This window comes from Lupinus angustifolius, chromosome LG01 (genome assembly GCF_001865875.1).
Source record: "Lupinus angustifolius cultivar Tanjil chromosome LG01, LupAngTanjil_v1.0, whole genome shotgun sequence".
Lineage (NCBI taxonomy): Eukaryota > Viridiplantae > Streptophyta > Magnoliopsida > Fabales > Fabaceae > Lupinus > Lupinus angustifolius.
Genome location: NC_032009.1, coordinates 11,153,531 through 11,161,810, shown reverse-complemented (window position 1 = coordinate 11,161,810; position 8,280 = coordinate 11,153,531).

Here is an 8,280-nt window from a genome sequence, read left to right as displayed (position 1 = left end):
TGGAGTAAATAAATAAAGGTCACTTAATTTTATTATTCTTTTGTTCTTTATTTATTTATTTGTTTCTAACAACTAACTATTCATCACTTTTGTACATTAGAATACCATTAAACTGGTCTTGAAATTTATTCCACAAAACCGAGATGGTATTCAAAGGTACTTAATAATTATGTAATAGAGAATTACTTCGATACCATTATACCGGCGTTAAAATCTATTCTAACAAAGTCGAGATGTCGAGATGCGGCAAAGAAGGAATAACTTATTTACATGATTATTAGAAGTAAGTTGTAACTGGAATATTCTTGAAACCATTATACCGGCGTTGGAATTTATTTCAACAAAGCCGAGATGACGAACAAAGAATAAAACCGAGTTCACTTACTTAACCAAATAAAGAAAACACATCGAAGAGAAAACTCCTTTCAACACTTAGCATACTTGCATACAATCTTTTTTCGTGAATATTTTCTTAACTTAAAATTTGTGGGAAGATCCTTGTTTTTATTTTTGGCTAAGGATTATTCACAAGAATCAAGAATTATTAAAAAATTTAAACACCAAAGGTGTAGACAATGAATATTCCTTTACAAGGGTAGGCTTATCTGGTTAAGTAGCCCGATAATCTAATGACAAAAATGTCTTGATCATTTTCTATCAATCCCATGCAATCCATATAATCAGAGACTCAAACAAATGCAATTATGCAAAACAAATGATGAATCTCTAATGCTTACATTTGTCTAAGGTTACACTCCTCACTTGATTCGGGTATAGATTTGCCCGATTCCAAAAACTTCACAGGTTATGAATTCCCGAATGGATACTGAGAAAATTGAGATCTTTACAACAAGTTTAAAGAATAAATTATATGGCTGGATTGCCTTTACACGATATAACCGTTCGATAACTTTCAATCTTCTTACTCAATATACTTAGTATAAAATGCTCTTGAAAGTAATTAAGTTTGAAAACTTTAGAACTTTGCACTTGAAGCACCTTCAAAAAGAATCTGAAAGTTTAGAACAAAGTTATAAGATAAAGTGCAGAGAATTGTATTTGGAAGTTTGTGAGTAATTCGTGTGTCAAGTATGTTTTCAAGTTGTTTCAAATGGGTGTCTTAATGGCTTTAAATAGACATTCAATCAGCAAATATACCCTTCCATGAAATTAGGACACGATTAGAATGAAACCCATTGAGATTGGATGAAAGATGTTCAGCTTGGATTTGAAAATCTGGTTATAACAGCTCTGTGTAATCGGTAACACGACGATGTAATCAATTACCCAAACTCTTTGCCTGAGAAATAATCGGTTACTGCAATGCAGTAATCGATTATATTGTGTAAATATTGTCGGATAATTTTTAATCAGTTAGGTAATTTGTTATATATTACTTAGGTCTAGTAACATGTTACCTAGGTCTTGTAACATGTTACCTAGGTCTAGTAACTTTCTTTCTTTTGGGTCTGAAACTTTTACTATTGCCCTACAACCCCAAACTTTAAAATAGGGAAGGAAAGACTTTCTAATATTCCAAAGCTCCAATGTGGATTTTATTTTTTTTAATCTCTATTCACAATATAACAAACTAAGAATAAGGCTTTTCCCCAATACCCGTTTGTTTGACCAAAATATAATTAGAGCACATCTGTTGTTCCGCACTTTGTACTACTCCATGTACTATGGACTTATGATTGTTCAGAAAAATATTTAATAATTAAATTTTAACTTAAATATATTTTTTCTAACCAATCACATGCCTATGAGACATGGAGTAGCACAAAGTGTGAGACAACAGATGTGTACGCAAATATAATAACATTATATTTACCATTTCTACTAATATCTTATTTTTCTTTCTGCTATACCATTTTTATTGTGAGGAATAAGGTATGGATTTTTGCTGAATTACTCCAATAGACTAAAAGTAATTGGTTTATAGAACTATCCACCTCTATCGCTTCTAAAACATTTAATATATTATTCATGTTCATGTTTTACCTCTATTTTAAATATCATTAATCTATCTAGAATTTCATCATTTAAATCCATTAAATATACGTACCAATTATTGTAATTATCTATGTCATAATAGTTTTTTTACCACCTATGGTTGGCCAACCATGTCAATTACCAAGATCAAAATGAATTAAATTTAACACTTTAAAACTTCTTTCAACCCTTTTAAAAAGAAGTCTAATTATCTTAGCCAGCATACAAGTTGTACATGCATATGAAATTCTACTAGTTTTAGGAATTAAACATGAATTCAACATTTCTTCCATTTTTATATAACTAACATGTTGAAAATGATTATGTCCTACAAATATTCATTCCTTGGAGAGAGTAAACTTGTCTTCCTCAAATACATATTCAAAAACTTACTTCTTAAGTAAAGGTACAAAAATTAAATTATTTCTAACATTGGTATATAATAAACAAATGTATGGGTGACTACTTTCCCCAAAGTAAATTCCTAGTTGTACCATCCCTTTGCCTTAAACTTAGAGAGTTGATTGATTTTTTTTATATATATATATATAGAACAATTTCATCTTCTTCACTAATTATTTTGAAGAGATTCTTGTTCATACACAGATGGCCATAGCACACCCACTAATGTCAAACAACATTTTATATCATGTTGATTTTGGAAATGACTGCAACAAGGTTGTTCTTTGTTACACTAGATTCTTTCTCATTTTCTTCTTTAAGAGACGATGAATCCTCTTCAAATGACTCGATCTCCTACAATGGCAATAACCCTTTTTAATTTTTTTTTCTTATAATTCTCATATTTACTTCCATGAGGTTTTTCAAATCACAAATTATTTTTCTAAAGGACGTACCGTATTTCTCTTCCACTACTACATGTACCTTCTCATGAAAATAATATTACTTTGTATCATATTGTTTATGATACTCTTCTTCTAAACAAAGATGATCAACCAACTTTTCAAGACAAATGTAATCTTTCTGATGCTTAAGACTTCTTTTAAAGTCATTCAATGAAGGAGGAAATTTGTCAATGACCGAGGACAAAATTATGGTTTCATCCATGTACACGTTGTGTTGTTTATAATTACGAAAACACATTCTTTTCTATGCATTTGTTCCTTGATGGTATTATTAGCCATCACGTATCTTGCCTCAAATTTCTACAATAGTTCTTTGGATCCTGCATCTTGGTATACATCGAACAATGAATTGGTCATGTCATTTGATTGATAGTCTTACCTTTTTTTTCCTCCAGTTGTGGCGCGTTCAATGCATACGCTACCTCCAATGTTGGAAAAATGAAGTGAATCTTCTTTTCCAATGATCAAAATTAACCCATCTCCTTCAAATTGATCTTAAAGATTGTTAAAAAATATTTGGAGTGTGACATGCAACAAAAAAGAAAACAACAATGTGGGTATAGGAATACTAGACTTTAGGTTAGATTAGTTGTGCTAATTTGTTTCATAAGTTGGGTACAACAGGTGTACCAACAAATCTACTTTGGGTTACAAAGGAGAAACTTTGGTTTCGTTAGCCCACCCTAAAGCAAGTGTGTTAACAATAATGGTTTACATACTAATAGTCTCTTTAATTAGAGGTGCCAAAATTATCCACAATTCGTCCAAGTTAAATCTGTCTAATAGATCTAATAGATTTAAATGGATATAATTCAAGTGTTGATAATGGATGGAGTTAAATTCATCCATTATATAAAATAAATATTCATAGATATATTCATTTGAATAGATACCCGGTCTATCAAAAAAACTCAGAAAATGATTTTTTTTTTTTCAATTTCATTTAATATTTAAGAAAAATAAATTCAAGTAAATTCATCCGTGACTCTCACTCTCACTTTTAATATTTTATTAAAGTTATATCAATTATAGGACATGTGCATGTAGTTAATATTGAAAGTTTATTCTTTAAGTATATACCATATATAAGTATGAGAAACAAATGTATACACTAACCGTGTATGGGTTTTATACTCTATCATTGTATCATTCACCATTTATATTTAAACATCATTGACCGTTCAAAAAAATAATTCAAATGAACAATGAATGATATAATGATTATTTATAAATATTTACACTATCAGTGCATATATATTACAGTCTGTAAATATTTGTTAAAAACTTTACATTTAGTAAAGAGTAAATTACACTGACACCCCTGAGTTTTAGCGAAATTACACAAACCACCCCTCACTTTTTTACACCTACACAAACCCCCTAAATTTTATACTTTCGTTACACTGACCACCCTTGCATGAGAAATAAGTGTGATTTTTTGAACAAAAAATGTTATAAATGCAATTAAGTTAAACAAAACATGATATACTATGGACACAAGTCCAAATAATATATGAGTCGATACCTCTTTATTATTTTGGTTCGTTACGATATAGTATAAGAGTGATTTAAACAATATCTCTTTAGAATTGTTGATGCATTTTGTAACAAAAAAATAATAAAGATACATTGATTTGTATATTATTTGGATGTTTCCTTACAATATAGCATGTTTTGTTTAACTTAATTACATTTATCACATTTTCTGTTTAAAAGATTACACTTATTTCTCATACAAGGGTGGTCAGTGTAATGAAAGTATACAAACTAGGGGAAGTTTGTGTATGTGTAAAAAAGTGAGAGGTGTTTTGTGTAATTTCACTAAAATCCAGGGGGTGTCAGTGTAATTTACTCTTTAGTAAATGTACCATGCATGTAGAATATTGTATAAAAATATTGTTTTGAAAGTTCAAAAAAACATTTTTGTAAAAAAATTCACTTTTTACAAAAATTGATTTTTAAAAGTGTTTTTTAGATGATTTTAAAAATGTTTTTTTAAAAAGGTGATTTTAAAAATATTTTATAGTTTTTTAAATAATTATTTTCTTGAATTGTGGTTTTAGTTCCAATAAAAAAACAGATGGATTGTTCATTCATCCACCTCTATGAAAATGAAGTTAGGGATAAATTAGATGATTATAATTTGTGTTTGAATATGGATAAAATTGATAACTTAAAATATAATTTAAATGAATTTATATCGATTAATGAATAATTTTCTATCCATCCAAATTCATCAATTTATCAACCTTATTTTTAACTCCATCAATACACGAGCAGGATTCCAACCTTGTACTGAGACAACCAGATCTAACAACATGACCAATGGATCACATACTTATTTACTGCTTGGGAAAAACTTGTTCTATTGGTAATGCATTTTTTTAGATGAGTATAGGGATAAGTTAATAATTGTTATGCTTGCACTTTGATTGTCAGTGAAGAAAATTATGGGGAGCAATTGGTCTGGTATGCTGATTCCTTTATCTTTTTTATGTGCTATATTCCTAAAATTAAAGCCTTGTAATTCATAATACATTCACATAAAAACTGAATTTTTTATTCTTAGTTAGATTTGATGATCAGTAATCTTTCTGAGAAACTGTCTTATTTATCTACTAGGAACCAGAACTTACTTAGATCCCTTTGGCATCTTCCATTCTATCATACTATATAAAATCAGCAATACTGTGCAGCCTTTTTAGGGATTTTTTTTAACTCATTATTTTAAATTGCAGTTAAGGTTTGATTACTGTCATAATTACTATGATTATAGATTATGGTCATTACAGTGTGAATTAATTGGTGATTAAAAAAAAAATTGAATTTGTTGGACATGATATTACCCAAATGCGGTCCAAATTGTTATTTAAAAAGTTGGTTTTTGGGTTAATTTGTACGGATTTGTGTATATATATTTAGTTGTTATATTGGTGATTTGATTTAATGATATTGAAGTGCATTTTTCTCTCAGCTCTCTTTTTGCCATCTAAGTTGTTTGTATCCACAATATATACTTTATCTTCTTTCTCTGGGTACAAAATGGGCATTTTTTTCGGGCATACAAAATGGGTATTTGATCAGATTTTTCTGTGTCCTTTATGACATGAGTATAAGTTAGGCAACTACGGTAACATTCACTTTTTTCTGGTTTATGTTTGCATTAGATGAGGCTAGTCAAGATAGACAAATACAAAATATATGATGCATTGCACTCTGATATTTGAGGGTCAGTAAGATTTTAGAGGGAGGAATATGATAGAAACCAGTTAGTATATCTTAAGAAATTGGACAGCAGAACAGTAGAGCATAATACTTTAGCAGAATTATATTGATGAAATGCAAGATTACAAGGAATAATATAAAACTAGTGTAGTGAAGTAAGAAAGAAAAACAGAATAGCAAGATTCCTCTACCTTGTGACAACAGTCACCCCTTAGTTTCCAATCTGAATATCTAAGACGTAAACCTCTCTGTCTTCATATAATTCTTCCAGCTCGCAATTGCCCACTCACCCATAACTCCCCTCAACTTTACAACTCCTTTAACTGCCTGAAACTCTTCTTTTCCTTCTTTGAAACACTCTGTTAATTATAGGCCTATCAATACCCTCCCCAACGAGTAACACCTTGTCCTCAAGGTGAAAATCATGAAAAGTCACTTGGAGAAGATCATAATATTCCCATGTACTGTCATGTTCTGGAAGGTTAGCCCACTGAATCCATACTTCAGTTTGTCATTTAACAGCTTCCGACTAGCCATCACCATTTTAGGCACTACCTGTAATTTTCACTCTTTTGTCAACTCCGCTGGAATTTGCTGACAAGGAATACTAGTAGGAGTAGCATGTTTGAGTTGTGACAAGTGAAAAATAGGATGCAATCTTGAGTAGTCTAGCAGTTGCAATTTGTATGTCACAACTCCCACCTTTTTCATTATAGTGAAGGGACCATAAAAATGAGGACTTAGCTTCTCGTTGACTTTCTTGGTTAATAATCGAAGTTTGTAAGGTTGAGCCTTTAAGTATACCTTGTCTCCGACTACAAATTCCACATCCCTCCTTTTTTTATCACTTTGATCACGCATAACTTGCTGAGCTTTGGTTAGATTTTCCTTAGGCTCATCAAGAATGTTGTCCCTTTCGGTTAATAACGTGTCCAAAAGAACTACTATTTTACTCTCACTATGAAACAGAATTGTCGATGGGGATCCCGACCATATTTTAATGCCTTAAATGGACACATGTTAATGGAAGAATTATATGAATAGTTGAACCACAACTCCGCCCAGGCTAACCACTTTACCCACTACTTTGGGTGCCTACTGACAAAACATCTTAAGTATGTCTCCAGGGTTCTGTTAATGACTTTTGTATGACCATCCGTTTGAGGATGGTAAGTGGAACTAAAATGCAGCTTGATGCCTGTTAAACGAAACAATTCTTTCCAAAACAGACTGATAAAAATTTGGTCACTGTCATACACAATAGAACTAGGAAAACCGTGTAATCTAATTACCTCCTTAACAAACGCTTCAACAACTTCCTTGGGTGAATAAAGGTGATGCAAAGGAATGAAATGTGCAAACTTACTAGAGCAATCGACTACAACAATAATTATGTCTGCTCCTTTAGCCTTAGGTAATCCCCTAATGAAATGCATCGAGACATCTTCCCATACATGATCGAGAATCGGAAGAGGCTGAATTAAACATGCTAACTTCAGGGCTTGATACTTGTTTAGCTAACAAACCGCACATTCAGCCACAAACTTTTCAATGTCCCGTCGCATTCCTTTAGAATGAAAAACCATAGCTACTCGTTTATAGGTTCTGGTTACTCCGGAATGTCCTCCCCACAGAGAGGCATGAAACTCTTCTAACAATAGGAGAATGCGCGTGGATTTAGGGGGGGGGGGGAAACCAAACGACCCTTAAACCATAAACAACCTTTGGAGAAAGAATACAAGGGATGAGACTTCGGATCTTGAACCACTTCTTGAATAAGTCGAGTCAGCTTGTCATTTGATAACACTTCATCGGCTGAGACAATGCATCTGCTACTCAATTCTCCGAGTCTGGTTTGTAGTGGATTTCAAAATCAAACCCCAACAAATTTGTGACCCATTTCAATTGTTCGCCCGCCAAAACCCATTGTTCTAATAAGAACTTAAGACTTTTTTTATTAGTCCTGATAATAAAATGATGTCCCAACAAATATTGACGCCACTTTTGGACCGCGAAAACAATGGCCATCAACTCCCTCTCATAAACTGATTTCATCTTTGCCCTCTCGGACAAAGCCTGACCCACAATGCTAGAGGTCTTCCTTGTTGCACAACAACTTCTCCAATGCCAAATTCCGACGTATCAGTCTTGATCTCAAAGGGCACATAAAAATTCAGTAAAGCTAGGATGGGTA